The following is a 23110-nucleotide window of genomic DNA, read 5'->3' on the forward strand; positions in this document are numbered from 1 at the left end:
ATATAAATATGCTGTGCCAATCTTTAACGACATTTCTACCATTCTCTGTTCGTTGGATGTTGCCTGTTTTAATTAGACACAACTTGAACATGGACTGAATGCACGCTTCAAATTACCGGTGGATCCATCAATCTGTATACGCACAAGGATTAATTTCCTGCAGCCGATGGGAATGATCATAGTACATCCTCTCACTGGATTGAAATCAAGGATAATTCCAATTACTACTCGTCATTAAGCCTTAGGATTGCTGCGCGATTAGTAGACAGTTAATGGCGTGTTTGCAAACACAGCAATTACGGTAATGATAAATAATAGCTGCAGGGAGGTATAACCACAGAGCTACCGTATCTCCATAATATAACCATATAACTGTTGTCATCACTAGCAATGAAAAGCAAAAGCAAATAACAACAAGCAAAATTGGATGAAATTGTATAATTGAGTGGTCTTGACACAAGAAGTACGGCGAAATGTTAGCAGCATAATGAATAGATGCATCTGTTAAACACAGCAACACTATACAGACTAAGGTCGTTATTTCAAGGTCAGTTTTAACACCATTGACATCATGTCTTCTCCGTAAGTTAATGATTGACGAAGATAGAAACACCGTTCCCAGGTCTTCGATACAGACATCGAATCCGAAACAAGAAAAAGGTGGCTCGAGAAGAGTTGCTCAATCTAAACTACATGGCAAGTCGTTGAAAAGCAACACAGTTCTCACTTCACCTAGGTAAGCACTTGGTCTAACAATTCTCTATTGTTTTCAGGTGCTTAATCGCGGTCATATTTGCAATCAGTTGAGTTTAATAAAGTCCTGTCCGAGGGAAATAATGCCGGAAAAATGATAAAACAAATAGCCGATTGGCAAGAGAAAAATCAAACTACCTTTCGTTTGTCGTCGCGATGACGGCGAATTTTATCAAACTTAAACAGAAAAGTGAGGATGTCAACAAGATCAAGTTTGATAAAAGAAAGCTACGCATATACTCTAAAGCTCAATGCTAAAGGGATTGTATAGTTTTGATTGAGATGGGGCTTCAGGTTTCAAACTTTTTTGTGAGATAATGAGAAACCTCAAAGAACATGTGAAGAGTTTGTTCGCAAAAACCGATAAGTCCATATTTGCCAAATGGAGATATTTGCGATTAAAGGTCAAGAAAAATAAAGAGAACAATAAGAAAATGTTTGCTTCTTTTGACCATAACTTCAAAAACGTACCTTTGTATGTAGTGACCAATATATCATTTAAAAGGTATTATTTTGTACTTTATGACAGAGACCGTACTTCAAAATCATCAAAAATGGACTTATCGGTTTTTGCGAACAAACTCTTCATGTAATTCTAAGAGGAATTCAAGGTTTAATTGATGAAAATTGGTTTTGAAATGGATGAGATATCCAAACAAAGCGATCCTAATGATATTATGTAATAAGAGGTGGATCTCACCTTTTATTAGGATCGCTTTGTTTTACTTTGTTTGATATCTCAGCCATTTAAAAACTGATTTTCATCAAAATATACTTTGAAATCCTCTTAGAACATTGTATGCTATATAACATTTCCTAAGTGGTTTCTCAGTATCTCGCAAAAAGTCAAAAGCTCAATCCTCATCTCAACTAATACTACAACATCCCTTAACTTAAATCAACAGTGATATTTATAGTAACAACAACATGACATCACACTCGGTCTTTGCAATTTCTTCGGGGTAATCTGATATCATCGACTCAAGAGTTTCCTATTGACCTGAACACCTTGTTTAACACGTTTCCTCTCGTATAAATAAACAAATAAGAAATATAACAATTTCGTCTTTCGTATGAAATCGGATTTCGTAGAATGTTCATTAAAGTGGCACTTTGGAATAAGAATAATGAAGACTTCAAGCAAGATTTTCTGAAATTTTCATATCCTTAGTCAAACAATAAATACAGGCTATATAGTTGAATACCCTGAAATCTTTTATTGCAGAAACAGAGATAGCGTGTCGTGGTTATTCACGTAAAAGCAAGAAACAACAGCATGTGCTTATGGGTATGGGCTAGTCTTTAAGGTATTGTTTACTATTGGGAGTAGTGATTTTAAAAAAAAAAAGAAAAAAGATGTTCGAGTTATCACACTTGATGCACATAGGTCAGATGTACCACAACACATCCTACCACATACAAATTCGCAATAAAGCCTAAAATATGAGGAGATATACAGTAAACCCTAACGGTAGACGGTTTAGTCTAGAAACAATCTTTACGTGGATTGTTTCTATCCCGACCTCACATCTAAGAACTATTTTGAAGCACTAAAGTTGGAGTTTTGTTCCATCTGCACATGGTAAATAATGCCTTTAATGCCATGACGGAGAGCGTATAAAATGCACGGCGATGGATCTGGATTGAAATAACCACCCGTCCACCCCTTGATGGTGTATTAGTGACGACATAACACAATTTCCCATCATTCCTCAACACCGTTCTTATCTCTCTTCGTGCACCTCTACTACTATTGCGTAACCGTTGGATTGTGACAATACATGTAATATGTTATATGCCTTCATGAATTGCTTCTCTTGCTGTCAAAACTAAAAGCTTTACCATTCATTTGATTGGCTTTCTCTCCAATCGTGTGACACTTCCCTGACTTGAAAGAGGTATTTTAGAAACCTGTACTTTGTAGGTTTTCAACGCGTCACACAGTTTCGGTGATAGACTTTGTCAAAGACTCTATTTCCATCAAGTAGCTCATGATGGTACTGTAGTTCAAATGATCTTTCTTTCTTTCTTTCTTTTTCTACCCCCCCCCCCCCTCTCTCTCTCTCTCTCTCTCTCTCTCTATCTATCTATCTTTCTCTCTCCAAGTTGGTTAGGCTTTTCACTTGTTTTCCAAGCCATCATACTAATGCAAAATTTTGCTCCAAGTGACAATTCACGGAATTCACGTTCAAACAAAAACAAAAAAGAAAAAAAAATGAACTTGCGTAGACCACGTGACCAGAGTGGTCTGTCAATTGTTATTTGGGGAAGCATCCAATAATGCATCGAATGCTATATAGCCATTAGCTTCTTTTTTTCTATCCATATTACCAAATTCAAGGTGACTTCGCTGCTGTTGTATAGGTATATAGAGGTGCCGGCAAGCTCCAAAGTGGAAACCAATACGACTGTTGATGTGAACATCGAGCTGCGTAAAACTCCATCTGCGAAACACGAACTGGGTTTATCATAGAAGCGAGTATACTCGCTCGTGATAAATTTCATCGTTAGAACATGGGGCTCGCGTGTTGCAGCTCCATAGTTAGTAGCGCCATGGTTTGATCATGGTTTGACCAGGAATGTGAACTCCTTGGTTTGACGATGGACCTAGCTCCACGGTTTAACTAAGGAAGGTAGAGCAGCGAGACCGACTCTCTATCTGGCAAGCAGATTTTCATATTGTTGGGAGGGCCTTGAAAAAGACTATCGGCAGGTAAACAGAAAATCGATAACTCCTCGTCACAGCTAACACCTCTCACTCAGAGCGGCCACTTTTCAAATGTGAAGTGGGAGACACGTATGGTCTGTTCAGCGGTTTCGAAAAACGCACGTCATGTTTTAAAGGGAAGATAAACCCCAAGAGCAATGTGGATTGAGTGAAAGCAGCAACATTAGTAGAACACATCAGTGAAAGTTTGAAGAAAATCGGACAATCGATGCAAATGTTATGAATTTTTAAAGTTTTGATGTTTGAACCGCTGGATGAGGAGACTACTAGAGGTTATGACGTATGAGTGGACAACAATACCAAGAAAATATAAAGAAAATTCTGGAAAAATCAATTTTTCATGAAAATTACAAATTCCATCAACTTGATATTGACATAAGTTAAGGGTAGCAATTATTCCCCCTTCTTTCTGAAAGCGGTTGGTCCATTGCTCTTTCATAATTCTAGAAAAGTGAATTTTTGTTGAATTTCCTTTATATTTTCTTTGTATTGTTGTCCACTCATACGTCATATCCGCTAGTAGTCTCCTCATCCAGCGGTTCCAACACCAAAACTTTAAAAATTCATAACTTTTGCATCGATTGTCCGATTTTCCTCAAACTTTCACTAATGGGTTCTACTAATGTTGCTGCTTTCACTCAATCCACATTGTTCTTTGGGTTTACCTTCCCTTTAAGCGACGACTTCACATTGGTCGCATTACACTCATGAATAACTCATGATCAGTCTTGTTTGAGTACTAAAGTGCAGAAGAAAAAGGGGGATTTACCAGTCAATATTTCGACGCTTTTGGATACAGGAATATTTACAATTTGTATGTATATTATATAAAGGTCATTGAGTATTCTTACATAACACACAGGACGGGTGGAGCATGGTAGATCCACATGGGAGGAGTAAGTGACACATTTAGTACTGAAGCAACATCACCACTTCAAAACAGCGTGACATAGTCTAAAACATAATCCTGTAATGACGACGATAACAATAATAATGTTGATAATAATAACAATAATAATAAAACAAAGTGCCAACAATAAGAATTGTAATTAATGATTACCAGTATTCATGCATGGTTGCACACTTATACAAAACAATAATCTTTACATATAACTTCCGCTAGTTACTGCCATATCATGTCATCTGTACTACCGATCCATATGTTCTGGATGAATCTCATTAAATAGAGCAAAAAATCCAACTAATGCAGATGACAGGTTTCATGCACATTAGACAAACGCAGTGAATATGAAATGAAACTGAGTAGAATCAGATTTGCATACTTTACGCGTAATGAAGAGATAATACGATATTTTGGCATTGGCGTGAGAAGACGGAAATATTTCCAGGGGTTGATAAACCCATGAAATCGCGAGATTGATTTTACGGGAAACCGTCTGCTCGGCACTGCAGTGACATGTGCTACTAGTTCAGGGGAAAAAATGACAAACAAAACAAAACCAAAAAAAAAAAGAAAGAAAGAAAAAAAGAAAACGTGATACACCAGGATTCGATGTGTTGCAACAAGGTAAAGGGATGATACAGTTTTGGTTGAGAAGGGGATAGGGATTCGAGTTTTAAAGGGACTGTATACAGTACTGGTTGAGGTGGGGATTCATGTTTTGAACATTCCTAAGTGAGATAATGAGAACACCGAAACCGCTTATGAAACATTAAAGAGCATGTAATTTTACAAAGGATTCAACGATTATTTGATGAAAATTGGTTTTCAAATGGCTGATATATTCCAAAAGTGATAATAATAAAAGGCGACAGGCCACGCCTTTTATTAGGATCTCTTTGTTTTACGTTGTTTTTGGATATCTCAGCCATTTCAAAACCGATTTTCATCAAATAAACTTTTGATACCCCTTAGAATTACATGCTCTTTGATATCTCACAGAGTGGTTTCTGAATATCTCGCAAAACTTTAAAAGCTAAATCCTCACCTCGACCATAACTGTACACACACTTGAACTCTTTGCCAGATAATCAAACACCACCTGCGGCTGACTTGTATGCATTATCACAGAACATGTTTTATTCTAAGAGGAATTAAAAGTTTATTTGATGAAAATTGGTTTTGAAATGGCTATTAAAGATATAAAAAAAACGAAGTAAAACAAAGTGGTCCTAATAAAAGGTGGGCCCCACCTTTATAATTATAAAACCTCTTTGTTTGGAGATATCACATCAATTTAAAAACCGACTTTTATCTTTTTTTTTAAATTGTATTCCCTTTACAATGTATGCTCTTTAAAGTGGCCTTTAACCCGTTCCATACTAAATTCTGAAACGTCCTTACACTTAATACACAGCCCCCAGGTTCCCGTACGGAACGGGTTAATTATCTGGCAATAACTAAAAAACTGATTCCACATCTACAGCAAAACTACAGGTTGTATACCATCCCTGTAATCAATCCAGACCTGCACCTGGTTTACCTCTAATCAATCCAGACCTGCACCTGGTGTACTCGCAGCAAACCGTTTATTTTTCTCAGAAAAGTGCAGTGTGAGTCACAACGACATGATGGCTCTCTGAAAGAACGACTATATTCATGTGCAGTCGGCCCTAAAAGAGCGTTTGAGTTTGGTTTTTTGAATGATTCACAAGTGCACACGGAAAAGTGTGTAAATTGATGATTAAATGCATAAAATATGAATAGATATGAGATGGTTACCTGAATAAACATGAATCCCTGTCGATAAACAAATAGGAAAATACACTATATATGAATGAAGTACGGTCTCAAAGCGTGGGAAATGTCTATCTCTAAACTATACAGATATACTTGAAGAGGAAAGAGAAAGAGAAAAGAGGCCGGCACGGTATAGTAAGCTATCTGTGTTTGTATTGATTTTTTTATTATTATTATTTACTTATAATCAATACATATTTAAGTAATTTTTAGTTGTTGGGGGTTTTTTCTTCGCTTTTTTTTTTTTTGACCGATTTTTGAAACGCTGGAACGCAGCGAAATATATAAAAATCCGACCCCCGCTTTGGCATCATTTTCAGGGTTTTTTCCTCCTTTCTTTCCTCATTTATTGACCTAGTTGCTGGATGTCAGGACTGTACACGTAAGAGGCTATACTTAAAACAAAATGGAAAAAAAACTACCTGTCTTCTTCGGGGTTCACACAAAGATCACAAACACCAATTTATTCGAATTGTTAATCACTGCGTTTCCTGAGGACGGCAAGCAGGTGCATCAATTGCTCTGATAAGATTGTTGTTGCTGCTGCTGCTGATGTTTCGGTGTGTATCCCCACCCCCCCCCCCCCCCCCCCCGGTCGTCTCTTTTTTACCCCTTTTCACAGGTGATCAGCAGTTGTCTCGCACCTCTCAACCAGCGGACCTCTGGCTCTGATTCATCGCAACGCTCCCCGAACGAGACTCCAGACAATTGACACCGGCACATTATTTGGCTACTCATCCTCGTCGTTACGAGGAATGAAGGAGGTACTCGATCTAATCATAAAGGTACCTGATCTAATCATGGAGCTCCATGATGTATTATGTGCCCAAAGGATATCTCAAATCTGGGTTCTGCTCAAGGCAAACAAAATACAACAAATAGGCAAATTATGTCGAAATAATGTCCTAATTCCAGCAGGGCGCAGACAGAAGATCAGAACATGACTGATGTTGATTCATCTGTTGAAGAATTAACGAGAAACTACTCACTGCTGTACGGAATTATTATTATTTTTCGAGAGATTTTCCCTCAATATCTTTTTCTATCACTCAGTGAGGCTGGAAACAAGCCATGAATATAAATCGCTCACAGAGTCTGTCACGACGAGAACTAGTTCAATTCAAAACAACTTCTCAATCTTAGTTCTTTATAGCACAGCTTCCCTGTATGTAGACATCGTAATTATTGACTACGTTTATCCTTCTTTATAAAGCATTGGTGAGAAGCCACATAATGTGGCAGCTGTATACGGAATCATTTCTTTTTTCACCTGGGATTTTCCCTATTTGCTATGAATTACAGGAAGAGGCGGAAGACCTTTTTAACGGTGAAATACAATATAAACAGCTAGTTGTTATTTTAATAATCATGAAAATTAGTGAAATTTAAAGGGATTGCATAGTTTCGGTCGAGATCAACTTATAGGTTTCTAACATTTTTGATGAGATAATGAGAAACTTCTTATAAATTGTGAAAGAACATGTAATTTCAAGAATTCAACATTTATTTGATGAAAACTGGTTTTTAAATGGCCAAAACAGAACGATCCTAATTAAAGGTAGGACTAACTTTCTAATATAATCGCTTTGCTTTGCTTTGTTTTTAGATGTCTTAGTCATTTCCCAAACCAATTTTCATCAAATAAACTTTGAATTCCTCTCAGAATGGTACGTTCTGTACTATTTCATAGGTGGTTTATTGATATCTCCCAAAAAGATAAAAGCCCAATTCTCATTTCCATCAGTACTTATACAATACCTTTAAAAGACAACATCACTCGCATTATATTTTCAATCTCAGTCAACAACAAAGTGAAACGATGATGGGATTCTGAAGTCAGATATCTGCCAGCTCGTACACTAAAACTTCATAAGTGACAGCTGTAAAGATCCAATCACGGTAAGTTATTTTCTCTTCCCGAATATCTGTGTTAATAGATTGTCAGTGAGATATACTATTAAAGTGTGACTAAGTTATTCAATGATGTCCGTCATCTAACATGTTTGCGAGTAATGTTTCACACTCGCAACACTCTTCTTGAATCAATGTGTACAATTCAAAACGTGACTTCTATACAAAATATCTGCATATTAGGGTTCAGCTGAGTTATTGTTGTTTTTTCCCCTGGCCTCGTTCTCCTCCTGTCGTTATTACCGCTTGATATGCCGACTCATGTCCCACATTTGTAACGCGATTCAAAGAAAGCCACAATCCGTCATTTGCTTCAGTGTTACACGACAAGAGCCCTGGACAGCAAATAGGAGACATCACGTGACACGGCTGTGACAATTTGTCACGTGATTCGATTAAAACTATAATTTGATATTGACCGCTTCTAGAAGACGCCTTGACGGAAGACTATACGACGCCTTTGGTACAATAAAGGAGAAATGGCGACAACCGATTACCAAGAGCAACAAGAAAATACATAAATATACTGGTTCCCAGACTGTTTTGATACAAATTGTAATTGCGGTAGTGACACGCAGTATCTGTGGAAGAGACAGACGAACAGACAAACTGCCGAAAGCAGTGACAAACGAGCAAACAGAAAATACACCCTCTCAGGTCATCTTCGGGGACGGACGCGGCACAAGCATCTCATCTCAACTGTCCTCGAGGGAAATCGTAGAAATACGGGAGGAAATCACAGTGCACCCTCCCAGAAAGCATGAATACTAATAATAACGAAGTCCAGATAAAGCAATGAATACTAATTGTGCATTATTACAGGTGTAGGCTACGTAGTGTTCTACAAGCTTCATCAACTGTATATCCTTGGAAGTTGATGACAACTTTCCGAGAGCCCATAGCTATAACTCTCTACAAAGCGGTAACGTGGCTGTAGGACCTACGTAGCTTGTTGTAGAAACCCGACTCAAAGTAAAGTACCTGCATGGTATCATTCAAATGTGGCAATGGCTTAATACTGCAAAGCTACATAACTGTAATATTATATGTAAACAAATCCATCTTTTATTCTATTGCATATCGCGGAACACGGTTAAAATTTCCATTACCCTGCATGAGAAAGCGAATTAGCTGTATAATGTATGGTGGATGAAAGGGACGACAGTCACTGTTTTAACGCTCGCGAACGCTCCAATGACCAGAGAGGTACAATGATACAGCACGGTGTGGTACCGAATACAGCCTTTATATGCTAAACACATGTGTCTGATACGAATGCATTCTACATGTGTACATGTATGTATATTCCATATAATGCAAACAAAACATACATGTATTTCCAGTAACTCACAATATTTTGAACATAAACTGATAAAACTTTTGACAAACTTAAACTATCGCAATCTAAACACTGTCCAAAGATGCATTATTATTCATGATAAATTATGTTACGATCCTTAAAGAGACGAGTTCTTCCATGCTAAAACCATTTGAACATAGATGAGATCGAGGCAGGATATATCATATTTTTTTGTCAGAAATGGTCTCATAAAACCCAAGGACAGTGAAGGAGTACAAAAGACAGTCATCGCGAGGAACTATAAGCCGAAAATCCGATTTCAGCAAAGTAAACTGTTGTTGCGGACGGACGGTCATTAAATAGTTTCGGTTGAGATGGTGCTTCAGGTTTGCAACGTTTTTTTAGATAATGCGAAACCTCTTATGGAATATGAAAGAGCATATAATTCTAAGAGGAATTCAAAGTTTATTTGATGAATATTGGTTTTGAAATCGCTGGGATATCCAAAACAGAGGTACCTAAATCCTAATAAAAGGTAGGACCCATATTGAATTATGATTCCTTTGTTTTACTTTGTTTGGGATATTTAAGCCATTTCAAAACCGATTTTCTTCAAATAAAGTTTGAATTCCTCTAGGGATTGTTTGCTTTTTGATATTTACTGGCGTGGTTCCCAATAACCTCGCAAGAAGTTAAAGCTTGAATCCCCATCTCATCCAAAACTAGACCATCACTTTAACGGATTGATAGGTGACCGTGCGTCTGCGCGCGCACCATGCATGGCAAGACAGATGGGTCGTGACTGATGTCAAGGAGCTTCTGGAAGCTCATTGCTAATAGAAAGCTAGATTACAGCAATCTTTTGGACACCGTATGAAGGAGCTCGAATTTCTTTAAAATAAACAGGACCACGGCAGCAGCGGCGCCAAAATCCGACCATTACAATAAGCAAAGGGTGGCACCAAAGGCGGTTCTTAGATAAGATACAGAAGGACATTAACGATTTAGTTAAGATACTTAGGCCGGTAATCTAAGAAATACTGTAATAACATCACTTCGCGAGGGCATTATAATATCGTATTCCAACAAACAATCCCACAGAAAATAAATCTTCCATTGCCTTCATAGTTCACAGCTACACCCGATTATGATTATAAAGAGTATGCTTGCAACTGCAGCAAGCGATCACCAAGCTATCGATTCATGTTCCCCACGATCGATCAATCGTCTGTTTATTCGGCTAGACGTGTTTACCAGACGAAATGCCTTCGGCAGTGTTCGGGCTTCGAACACAGTCTCGCCTCTGTCGGCACACGAGTGGAGACACAACGGTGTACGATTGTACTAGCAGGCAGCAGAGAAGAGTAAACATGCGTGTAGTTGGAAATGATTTCATGTTGGTGTTGTATTTGTAGATGTCGTGCCTTGGAAGATGTTTGCCTCATGCTCCAGCCTCGTTCTACCGAATGAGGACTCCTACCAGGGAGGTGAGACGAAATTGTCACCTCCCTGCTCATACCAAAGCCCAGCCCGTACCGACATTTCCGTTCACCTCATACAAATGTTCAGATCTGGCCTATTATACGTCATGCGTGTCACAGTCAATTTCGTGAACTGTGATTTGACAAGAAATAAAAGATATGATCAGACTCCTCCCAATCAAGGCGACAGCCAGACAATGGAAAGTAAGAAGACCCTTTTTTATGCAACCAAAAAACAAACAAACAAGACAAACAATATAAACAATGTACAAATGACCAGCCTGTAGCAATAAAAAGGGTTCAGTTAAAACAAGTCACCTTAAACTATCTGCCATAATGAAATAACAAAAAGAAGATGGATGTATTATGAATAAATATATAAAAGTAGAGGATCAACCATTACACAAACATGGACCTTATCAATGGGGGTCTGCTGTTCGCTGCATTCGTGCCGTGAGCGGACCAACCTACAATAGTGACCAAAAACGAAGAGATTCACCTGATTTGAATTTCAACTGTGTAAAACCTAAGGATTGTTCACATTCCGGCTGAAAAATACATCTTTTCGTTCCCACTGTAAAATCAGATGAAGCTTGCAGATCCTTAGCAGGTGAAAGTATCATCAAAATATCATTTTCGACTGATAGAGCAATCAAAAAAAAAAGAAATAGACTTTTACACAAACAACATTCCAGTCTTATGATTTGGTGTAGAAGAGTTTTTTTTTTTTTTTTTTTTTTTTTTTTTTTTTTTTTTTTTTTTTTTTTTTTTTTTTTTTTTTTTTTTTTAATCGCACAACAGACTTGCTAAACATCCAGTAACTGGAAAGGGGGATTGGGGTTACGGGGAGGGGTTGAGAGAGACCACCTACAGATTGTATGTGCTATATCGGACAATACAATAGAGCTGACATTCATTAGCGGTGACTATGACCTCGTGGTATGTGTTTATTCAAAAGTAATCGTGAGTTGTTGTTCTGAGCTGCAGTAACAATTGGTTGTCTGTCACTCATGCGGTTACGGACGTTGTTACAATCAAAGAATGTTACGCGTTCAGACTCTTTTCACAGTGAACATGTCTTAAAATCGTTGACCTTTAATCCCGAACTATTGTACCCGCGATGATTAATTGGAATTGGTCGGGGCTTGAAATGGTGACGTCACAATCAATCCCTACCCAACGAACACGTAATCCCCTTTCCACATAGATAAGCACGCCTGAAACGTCGAAGGTTACTGAGGGCAGAAAGAAAGGCACAAGAAACAAATGAATACAGAGGTGCATAAATACTCAGAATAGTTCTAAATATATCTACATGATGGCTTCCCATACATTCCTTTTTATTCTTTGACTTTAAAAATATGTCAGGCGTGTGTGCATGTTGACAAACGGCTGTGTAATAGGCAGTAATATTGGTCAGTGTTGGGGCCCAGGAATTCCTGGTGAATACACGGACGTTCAGGATTTGCGAGTGAGTTTTCTCCCATCATCACTGTACACTGTAGGCCTATATAAGTGCACCTTCATTAACATGAATAATTTCTATCCTTTGATACTGGCTGTTGATATTGGATAACACAGCCAGGAGGTATCGTAACATTATGAATTGACATAGGACGAAGAGAAGCAAAGTTTTCGGGGGAAATTTGTTTTCTGATGACAAATTGACTGTGCCTTTTTAACCATGTTCTTTGTTATTGTTCCTTCTTCAAAGAAGTTCGTTAAACCCTTTTGAGGCTGAGCCATGGACTTTGGACAGTGTACGATATTGTTTTCTGTGCCAATCGACACTGGAAGCACACTTCTTCATTTCGCTCGATTTGACTTTGACGCGTTTGTCTGGGTTTTGTTTCTCCGTTCTTTCAAAAAACATTGTAAAGAGAAAACGTGCGTGAATTATTACACATGGTTTGAAAGCAATCACCAAGAAGAGTTATATAGTTATATACATGTACACTGTATAACGCGTGAATAATAAACATTCAGCAAATTTCCCGTTAAAAACGGCTGGAGAAAGGTCCATCTTTGCGTCGAGCTCTGGAGGTAAAATATATTGATACACAACGCTTGTAGACAGTAGGCTGACCACACAGAGATACACACAAGTCAATGATAGATGGCAAATGCCGGGAGAGGAAACATCCGTTTGATCTCTAAAACAGCAATCACAGACAGACAACCTATTCATGAAAAGTCTGTCGCGCTAATGGTTGCCATGTTATTATCATGTATATGGTAGTGACATAACCAATCACACTCGTACGTCCACTCGTAAAGCCTACTATTACCAGCTGTAAATTAGGCCTTTAATGACAAGTGATTAGGAGGTAAGTGTGCTTACCGCGCCATTTCGTCAGCGGAGAGCTGTGAATTAAGCTGTCAAACATAGCAGGGTACAAAGTCCACCATGATCAGTCCATCTTCATCTCATGAGTTACGTAATACCGGGGCAACAAATGTTCGACCAATTAAGGTGGAGCCTCCCCGAGTTACGCGCTGCGTTCACCCACATAATATGTATGGCAAACACAAAAATAATTGGCGCACTAATTACATGCGCTGCACTAAACACAATCAAAACCTTTGCTAATCCTGCACGGAAACATTTCCTCTCAGCTCTAACAAGAGGCGTTATCCAGATGTAATCGGACAAACCGTCACATGAATTAAGTATTAACATTTTATTATGGAAACTGTATCTGCTCAACCTCATATGAGTTGGGGGTTGGGGGTCACATCCCTCCTTCTACTGGAGGATCCTCTTCATAGTAATGCTCTCATCACTGGTATAATGTCGGCGGGGGGGGGGGGGGGAGAAGACAAGTATAGTAACACAAGAAACAAGACGTTCACTATGCCATCAATCAGAACACCCCCTTACAGATAAACATACACACACCTCATGTATCATTACATCACTTTATGTTTGCAACAAGGTCAACACAGTTTAAACAGTATCTCTCTCTCTCTCAAAAAAAAAAAAGAAGTAATGCACTCACACAATAAGCATGTAGAAGAAAGGTGTCCATTTACAGATATACAAAATTTACGACTGTGTTGATTGAACAACGTGATGCAGACGTGATCGCCAAATTCATCGGAGTTGTGTCTCGGGCAAGCATTGTATTGTAGACTGTCGTCATATTATTTCTCACCCAACCCTTGAAAACTGAACCTGTCTTTATCTGGCTTTGTATGGAGAGTAGAGTGTATAGTGGAGCGGAAGATCAAAACAGTTTTGTCTGCGTTTGTAATTGTACCGACATCATTACAAAAGTGTTATGCGTTCCAGCAAAAATTCCTCAACAAATACATCAACAAGAAAGTATTCATGTCACAATGTACATGAAAGTTGCTTGTGGTCATATCAACAGCTACACTAACGAAAACGAAAAGGGGTTAGCGAAGGAATGAGGTATGTTTTTTTTTTTTGTTGGCACGTTTCATATTCAAATTTCCTTGACTCAGACCCCCGATTTCTTAATGAATTGTCTCACAATCTTCCTCCTCCTCCTCCTCCTCCTCCTCCTCCTCTCATCTCCTCTCCTCTTCCTCCTCCTCTTTTTCTCGTTAGCCCTCTTTTTTTTTGCAACTGATTGACAACTGATTTTTCCAGTTCTTCTCCTTTTCTCTGTTAGAGACTTGGTCTTCTCTTCGTTCTCATTATAAGTAAGTGTTTGGTTCATTTTTGGTATGATTTTTTTTTTATGTCATTATTATTGAACATTTTTATCGGCAGGCACGTACGTATCTACTACATCACTGTCATCGAGATGAATATTTTTCTATATGAAATTTCATCCCTTAATGTGAATTATCTGCCATTTATCTATTATCTTCTTTGACAGAGCAATCGTGCCAAATGGAGTTGGTTTGCGAACCTATAAAACAATTCAATTTCAAGAAATGTACTGCATCATGTCTTCTTTTCGTTGGCCCGACTGAAACAATCTTTCGTGCTTTGAACATCGTTACGGTGTTTGCTTCACTTTTACACTCAATATCAACTTGAAGGAGTGAGATATCCATCTAAATGTAGCTGCAGCGCGTACATCACAAATGAGTTTGTTCGTTGCGTGACAATTCACTACGTATGAGCTTCCAGCGAGGACGTATCAAGCTGTGTGTTGTGTTAGTTGAACATCGGGAGAAAATATAAATGGGAAAATCGAGGACAGAGTCTGATTGCGAGAAGAATTGAAAGACTCGATAAAATGGAGTCAATATTGGATCAGGGGTGGCTGATGACGAGTTGAATGACGAAAAAAAAAGCGCATGCACCCCGGCCACCATTAACTCGTCAAACAGGCTTGAGTGTTCTCGCTGAGTGTTTTCGGAATAATTGGAGTACTTTGCAGGCTGATGGGCGTTTGAGGCTTACCCGGGGACTGGACAGGCGATTGAAGTGCAAAGACAAAATCATGCTCACTGCCGTCCTCACATTTACGTCGACATAGACAGATAGATTTAAGTAAACATTGCCTATACGTCGACCCCGCATAAAACGAAATATTGACGATGTCAAAGAGAAACTCTACATGGATGGAGTGCAAACATGTGCTAATTCTAATCCGGTATTATATAAGTCGAGCGCAGTTAGTGACTGATTAATAGAATTAAACAGTAATTCGGTCAATTTCTGGTGAGAGTGTCGAACGAGATGGGCTTGGCCTCTGCAAACTTTACCTTTTAAAGATCAAAGTTCAAAGTTCAAATTCATATTTCATTTCCATCAAATAATAAACAGAGAAATTATATACAATGTATAAACAGAACCTCTGAAATGCAACACCCCCGTCATTCAAACATATACTCGGAGGTGTGTGTGTGTGTAGTGTGTGTGTGGGTGGGTGTGTGTGTGTGTAGTGTGTGTGTGGGTGGGTGTGTGTGTGTGTGTGTGTGGGTGGGTGTGGGTGTGAAAAAGGGGGTAGGACCCACCTCTTTCACCTGTGTACCCCCTAATCAAATCCACCCTGACAATATTCCCTCGGCCATTGGTTCGGAAGAAGGTCGTAGCTTCGCTGACCATAACCTGAACCATGCTTCCGTAGGTGCACTTGACAAGCACTCGAGTCAGTGCGTCAGGAGCTTTCCACCTCCCTGATTCAACGCTCATCAAATCTAGATCACAGGCAAGTCACTGTCGGAAACGGACCCATTTAAGTCTTTCACTGCCAAAGGCCAATTTTTCAGTGTGCAGTGCCAATGGCCGTTACAACACGGCGGTCCTCAAAAGTTTCAACGCCCACAGATACCGGGGTTGTCTGCTGGACTGGATTTGTCGAGTCTTCGTGTTTTTTATACATCGCAGATGGTGAAAGTGTACTTTAGATTCAACCCATGCCCTCTGAGTTCTCTGTGGACCCCAAAATACAAGAAAAGAGTGAAAGAAAGGGTAGGAGAAGAGAAAAAAACAGGAAGGAAAAGTAAAAAAACATGAGTCTCTCGTCAGTCTAGTACCAAGTGCACTGTACCAAAGAGGTCATACCTCCAAATGACCTCAAATCTACCAAGTTGAGAAACAGGTGTATCGCGGCTCGAAAGCTTTCGAAATCTTTTTTTTTCTTTTTTTTTTGGGGGGGGGGGAACAAGGAGAACGATGGTGATCATGTTTTTGGTCAATCATTAATGAACTTCATTATTTACCACCGATCGTAAACGTTACTGGGTTAGTACAAGAGAGCAAAGGATATAGAGCCCCTCTTTGTTTCCATTAAATATGGGTAAAATATCTACGATTTAGGGTCATACTCATATTTCCCATGAGGCCGAGGGCCGAATGGAGCATGGCACCATACCGCGAAGAACAAACAGAGTGATGTAAAGTCAAAGAGTTTATCTTTTTAGAGTGTAGGCCTATAGATCTTGAACTAGATGAACTCTGCAGTGTAAGCTCATTAGTAAATAATTTCGATGAAAACATACATGTAATTCGACACTGATATGCAAAACATTAAATACAACTCTTGGGCAGTGACCTAATTCTGGAAATACGGGACATAATCAGTGGATGATTAACCAATGTGATTACATAATTTATGATCACTAAAAGATAAAACTGAGTCTCCTTGATTTTATGTAGGGCCTACAGACTGAAAAATACGCGTCAGTCAGGAAAGACTTGAACAATGATGACATCTTTGCCTGCTCTAATACGCATAGGCCTACTGTGACGTCACTCTTTCGCGAAAACAATAAATATGAAACCTTAACAATTCCATAATTTGTCAAGCTCAGGAGTTCATATATTGATGAAACCTCTATCGCCCTGTTCACCTGATTCCATTCTCTGACCTGAGGTCAACTTGAATACGAGGTGATTCTGCACTTTAAAGGGATGGTGCAGTATTGGTGGAGGCGAGGACTGGACTTGTCACTTTTTGTGAGATACCAAGAAAACACTTGTGAAATAGTATAGAGCATACCATTCTAAGACAAATTCCAAGTTAATTTTATGGAAATCAGTTTTGGAATGGCTGAGACCTCCAAAAACAAAGTAAAATAAAGTGATCGTAAGTTGGGTCCCACGTTTTAATAGGATTACTGTTTTGGGGTATCTCACCCATTTCAGAACCAATTTTCTTGAAATAAATGCTGAATTCCTCTTGGAATTACATGATCTTTCATATTTCACAGGAGGTTTCTCGTTATCATGCCCCAAATTGCTAGAATCCTGAAGTTATGTCTCAACCAAAACTTTACGATCCCTTTAAAGGTATGGTACAGTTTCGGTTGAGATGGGGCTTTTTCATAATGATTTTTGTTTTAGGATAATGACAAACCTGTTATGCAATATGAAAGAGCATATAATTCTAAAAGGAATTCAAAGTTTATTTGATGAAAATTGGTTTTGAAATGGCTGAGATATCTAAATCAAAGCACTCCCAATAAAAGGTGGGACCCAGATTTTACTGTGTTTAAGGATATCTCATCCATTTCAAACCCGATTTTCATCAAATGAACTTTGAATTCCTCTTATAATTGTACGCAGGTGATTTCGAATAATCTCACAAAAAGTGAAAAGCTGACCTCTCATCCCAACGGAGCCAACCCTTTAACCCACATAAAGAACCAAACGAACATGTGTTCTGCGTATCACAGGACCGGCAGGTAGGCTACGGAACTGTAGGCCTATATGTATCATGTACCATGCATGGACATATACACAAACCTCTTCGGCATCAGTTAAAGCGGATAACTGCAGGAGGTCACATAATATAGATGACCTTTCACATCACTTGCTTCATGTTGACAATTTATGTCTGAACCTCTTTCGGCAGATAAACCGATGACACCCGGCATGCCCGTAAACATTCAGCAACTGGGTAACAAGTATGGGATCCATACATTCATTCACATGCCTCTCTACATGTACATGATACAAGTAAAACGTTGTTACATACAAACTGTACTGTCATGTAGGATGTTTCTGCTGGGTCAAGCCCATGTTTACATTTGCCAATCGATCGAAAACAAGCTACAACGTACGCGCTCTCTGCCTGTTAACTCGTTCAGACTCGTCGCAAGTTGAGTTCGTACAATTACAAAGTCGACAACATTTTGAGATGCGGGTCTCAAGGAGGTTAAAGTGGACGGTGCGAGATAATGTATGATATAACCATAAACGAATACACGTACGTGACCTTGGAAGTTCAATTTGGCATTGATAAATCACCTTTACACAAAAGAAAAATGTCAAGGATATAAAAAAACCTCCACATACTGTAGTATACAGTAGTAGTATCCATAAGAGGCAGGCCTAGGTCACAAATTCATGGGTTTATCATGCTAAATACACCAAATGCAATATAAAGCGGAATGTCGGGGTCCTTATGAATAGCGAGTACGAATCCCCACGTCACGCGTGTATAGATTATAGATAGAGGCTAGAGCCGTCTGATACAGTCGCTCACCTTGAGCTTTTTATGGGGGTATTATTTCAGAATCATCGTCTGTTTGAAGTCGCATACATGCAATACAGACGGACATTAAGTTATGCAGACTTGAAAAAAAAAAAATAAAAAAGCAGCTCGCTTCGCACGAAATCCTTCACCGGCTTTGGAAGTGGCGAACAATGAACTTCAAACACAGCCATTGTTACGTATCATATCCATGACGTTCCAACGGTGCAAAATGACATGTGTGGCGTCAGAACGTGTCAGCAGCGCAACATGTAATCTGCAGTGATATCGATTTGTTATTGGCGCGGATGGGGTGGGGCGGATAGGGCTCCTTTAAAAGCAATTTAGGTGATTGCGTTAACCGATGTTAGCTGTCATTCACTGTTTGAGAGCGAAATTCCATATCGCTGTTTATTTTTTTAAAACCCTCCTCTGATTCTGTTGTGCACCGCTGCACAAGTACACATTTCAATGTAAACTTTAATCGGTTTTCTGCTATTATCAAGAAAAGAATTAGAATCGGAATTTCTGTAAAGGAAACATTGCTATAACATACATTTGTGATTAGGCTAAATCTGTTCTGACATTGTTACGTGTATGTTTAAAGCAAATCAAATCAACATTTCTGTTCTTTCTTGTTCGGTTTCGTGCTGCTTTCCTTGTGTGTGTGTTTGTGTTTGTGTTTGTGTGTTTATACTCTTCGAGAGTTGTTTGTTTTGCGTGTTTCTTCTATCTTAAATTTTACATTTTCTGATATAATTTGGTCCAGTCCGTCGTAACTGTGTGGCGCTTTTATACAGGCTGTTCTCTAGGGCTTATATGCCTTCCTTTCCGTAATAACACCTCACCCGACTCAGTCACGGTTGACCTGAGCTTTTATTAAACGAAACCAGTCAAAGTGTGTGCTGCTGAGCTTTTTATGCGGATTTACAACCCTCTGTATGTACACTGTATATACCGAGTGCATTCATTGATCAGCCTTGCCTACAAGTAGTTTGTACACGCAAGGTTCGAGCTTCAAATTTTGAAGGTCCTTAGTACACGACACGCAATAACACGCTCTGCGTGGCGCAGATCTCAAGAATATTGGCAATTGCTACTGTATACGAACTTTTGTCTCGTGTGTGTGTGTGTGTGTGTGTACGCGCTCTCAACTCATCATGCTCATCAAATACTGCTGAAATTTAATATGCTGCAGAAACTGAAATCTTGGCATGACTAATTTCACTGGTGAAATTATGTGGAGCTACAACAAAATCTCTTGTAGCTCCAATGTATAACCAAGGAAGTGTAGACTTTGGGTGGATATAGCAAGAGGATAAGGGTCTGAAGGCGTTTGGAAGGCAGCCAGTGGAACTTTGTTTGCATTTGACTGGCTGGGATGGCGGAAAGGAAGAACACGTGCATGTGTCTATGTACTTTACAGTCCGTTGGCAGGAAGTTACGGTAACAGAGCAACAGGGAACATTTTTTTTTCTTCTTTCGGCAGAGATTTTTGTGAAAACAGTTCACAGTTGAGCGAACATTGGAGCTGGCGCAACAATAACCAGAAGCATAAAACCGTTGCCTCTAATACCTAATTATACGGAATGGACTTCCCCATGATAGCGCGAAGGTACAGTTGTACTGAAAGGGCGACTGCTTCCCACGGGCTAGGGGTTTATTGTTGTCAGTGGCCAGGTGCATCCTTATACCTCTTTGGCTAAATTACTTTGGCTAAATTAGCCGCCCCTTGTTTCTTTGGCTTAATTACGTTTTACTGTTGACATGGTTATGAGAGCCCTGAAGGGACATCTGGTAAAATAACCAGTGAAATGTTTGCGAACATCATGCGAGGAAAGTGTTTTGCGAGGTCCCTCCAGTCGTACAACATGGCACATTGGCAGGCAAAGAAAAACATTATTATCATTATGTTCTACCTGCCAACCCCACCTCCACCCCCTTCCCCGTCTCTCACCATCTGTACATCTCCTTCATCTCTTCATTCTTCTCCTCGTTTACCTCTTCTTATTACTTTTCTTTTTCTTTTCTTTCTTTCTTTTTTTCTTTCAGTTCAAGTAATTGCAAGTGTATGTTTATTAACAACAGTCTAAAGTTCTCTTCACTCGCGTAACACAGATAATGAAAATCAGTGTTCATATCGTGTTCTACTTCTCTGGTATGCACCTACCTACTACGGTGTCAGAGAAAATAAGTTACCTTACTCTTGGAAAACTGCAAGATGATTATACAGTTAAAGCCTTTAAGCTTTTCAGCAGTTCTGACAATGTTTACTGTGCTGTTCTATCTCTCCCTCCCTTTTCTTCTCTTTATTGAAACTATGATTTATTTTCCATTCATTTGGCAAATTCGATAAAATATAATCATTTATGCCTGTCTTTTAATCGTCAGAGGCCAATATTGCTAATTATTGCTGGTCATTTTTAGGCCACGAACAGTAAATTATGCACATCGAAAGACTGGACGAAAGACTAATTTTCAAGTGCCACAATCCTAAAAACAAACAGAAAATGATCGGTTCCACCACCGAGCTACAATGGTCCAATAATGCAGCCGACAGTGTGTTCTCAATTCAAATCAATCGTCCATAAATACACAAACAAAGCACACAGTCTGTCCTTCACAGCATACAATAGCGCATTAAAGTCTTACACCATAATGGTCAAAATGTGTGTTCAATTGGTTCAGGATATTATTGCGGACGTGTTTTAATTCAGTGAATAACTGCACCCCTGTATGTATGTACACTGATCTCGGAAATCCTCCCTTCATAGATAAGTCCCCTAAAGCCATTCGCTGGTAGCTGATGACATATAATTATTTTCACCTCAACACTTATTATTACCCCTTACTCTCTTTTCATCAGCCTCTTTCAAATCACAGGGAACTGTTTTACCAACGCCATTCGTGTCTCGGGTAACCGTTTGTTGGCCTTCGCTTGTTTTGTTTACTTTCTCCCTTTTTTTCTGTTCTGCTGTTTTGTTTGTTTCCCGTATTCAGCGGCTCTGGCGAAAACCTCCGTTTATAACAGGGGATTAGAGTCTACATGTAAATGCGAACTGCCGGGGTGTTAACAGAGAACACAATGGACGGTACTCAACACAATTAATCGCCTCTGCTCTGACGAAACTGGCCGGGCAGTTGGGTTTGCAACGTACGCCCTTTGTTTGACCATGGAGTTACTAACTTCATAGTTTGACCATGGACTAGATGGAGCTTTATACGTATACTAGCCACTAGCTCCAGTAGTTTCGCCAGGGAGTGGACATCGTCCCTTCCCCTCCCCCCCCCCCCCTGTTTTGACCAGCCGCTTGGGGGTGATGATTGAAGTATTGAAGCCAATCGCCGCTGTAGCTTTACGAACATAATACTCTTTTTTGCCATGACATATATCAACAATATTAAACTGTTCCCGAGTACATTGATTGTAAGGCATCGGAAACGCCATTGTCAGTTTCTAGATCAGAAAGGCTTACCTTTCAAGCACAAGGACGCCAGGGCAATAAGCGATCGATGGTAAGGCCTATTCACACCGTGATATTGATCTGACAGTTGGTATATTTCTACAACCAGACGTGTGATGAGAAGAAAAACCCAAAATACACGGGAAAACTGCTTATAGTAGTCGAGGTCGTTCCGCCCTCACCAGCGGCCGCCGGGGCACAGCACAGGCGGTGAAGAATTCCGAATTCCGTGCACGGGTCCAATGAAAACCTCGCTGGGTTCAGCAGCAGAGTACGTGGCATCTAGGTTCGGAGTCGCCCAGCCCTGTGAAATGGTGATCGCCCTCTTCTGCTAATCGTGACGAAAGATCAAGTGAGTTGATCCGCAAGGTGTTCATAAAAAAGCCCCACTAACAAATACTACACACGTTCACAGCAATCGTATACATTCAGTGAGTGGTACGAAGTGGGGCCGGTCCGATTGTCTCAGCAAAAAGTCTGCAATGTTCCGTAGTGGTTGACCGCAAGCCACGAGCGCGCAGTGAGTGGCGAAATGAGGGGAAACCCGTAAAATCAATCAGGAACGACGGAGTTTGCAAACTGCGGGACCTTTGTGTGTGGTGTGCGTGTTGCGCTGCACTAAAGTAATCGACAGAGGGCGCTAGTCATATCGTGGAGAGTACATATCCGTCGAGTCCGTCGCAGGCAGGACTCGGAGTGGCCACGACATTCACGATAATAAAAATGTACCACAGATACAAACATATAAAACACGAGTGATCCGCTCGAAATGATTCAAATTCCCTAGATTCCCCAGCGTCTTTTTAGATGATTTCCTTTCTGTGTCTCTCTCCCTCGCCCCCCCCCCATTTCTCCCACTCTCCATTCCTCT

At 39.7% G+C, this 23110-nt stretch overlaps 1 long non-coding RNA gene across 1 annotated transcript in view; it reads right to left on the reverse strand.

The window, feature by feature from the left end:
• The window catches only part of LOC139736396 (uncharacterized), an 81172-nt gene extending 58519 nt beyond the window's left edge, over positions 1 to 22653 (reverse strand). Inside the window, exon 1 of the long non-coding RNA XR_011711256.1 lies at positions 22252 to 22653. This is a non-coding gene — a long non-coding RNA (uncharacterized lncRNA). The remainder of the gene's footprint in view (positions 1 to 22251) is intronic.
• Between the last annotated feature and the right edge of the window lie 457 nt (positions 22654 to 23110).

Source organism: Diadema antillarum, unplaced genomic scaffold, assembly GCF_040938485.1.
Source record: "Diadema antillarum isolate AM-2024a unplaced genomic scaffold, OU_Dant_1.0 seq00000643_RagTag, whole genome shotgun sequence".
Lineage (NCBI taxonomy): Eukaryota > Metazoa > Echinodermata > Echinoidea > Diadematoida > Diadematidae > Diadema > Diadema antillarum.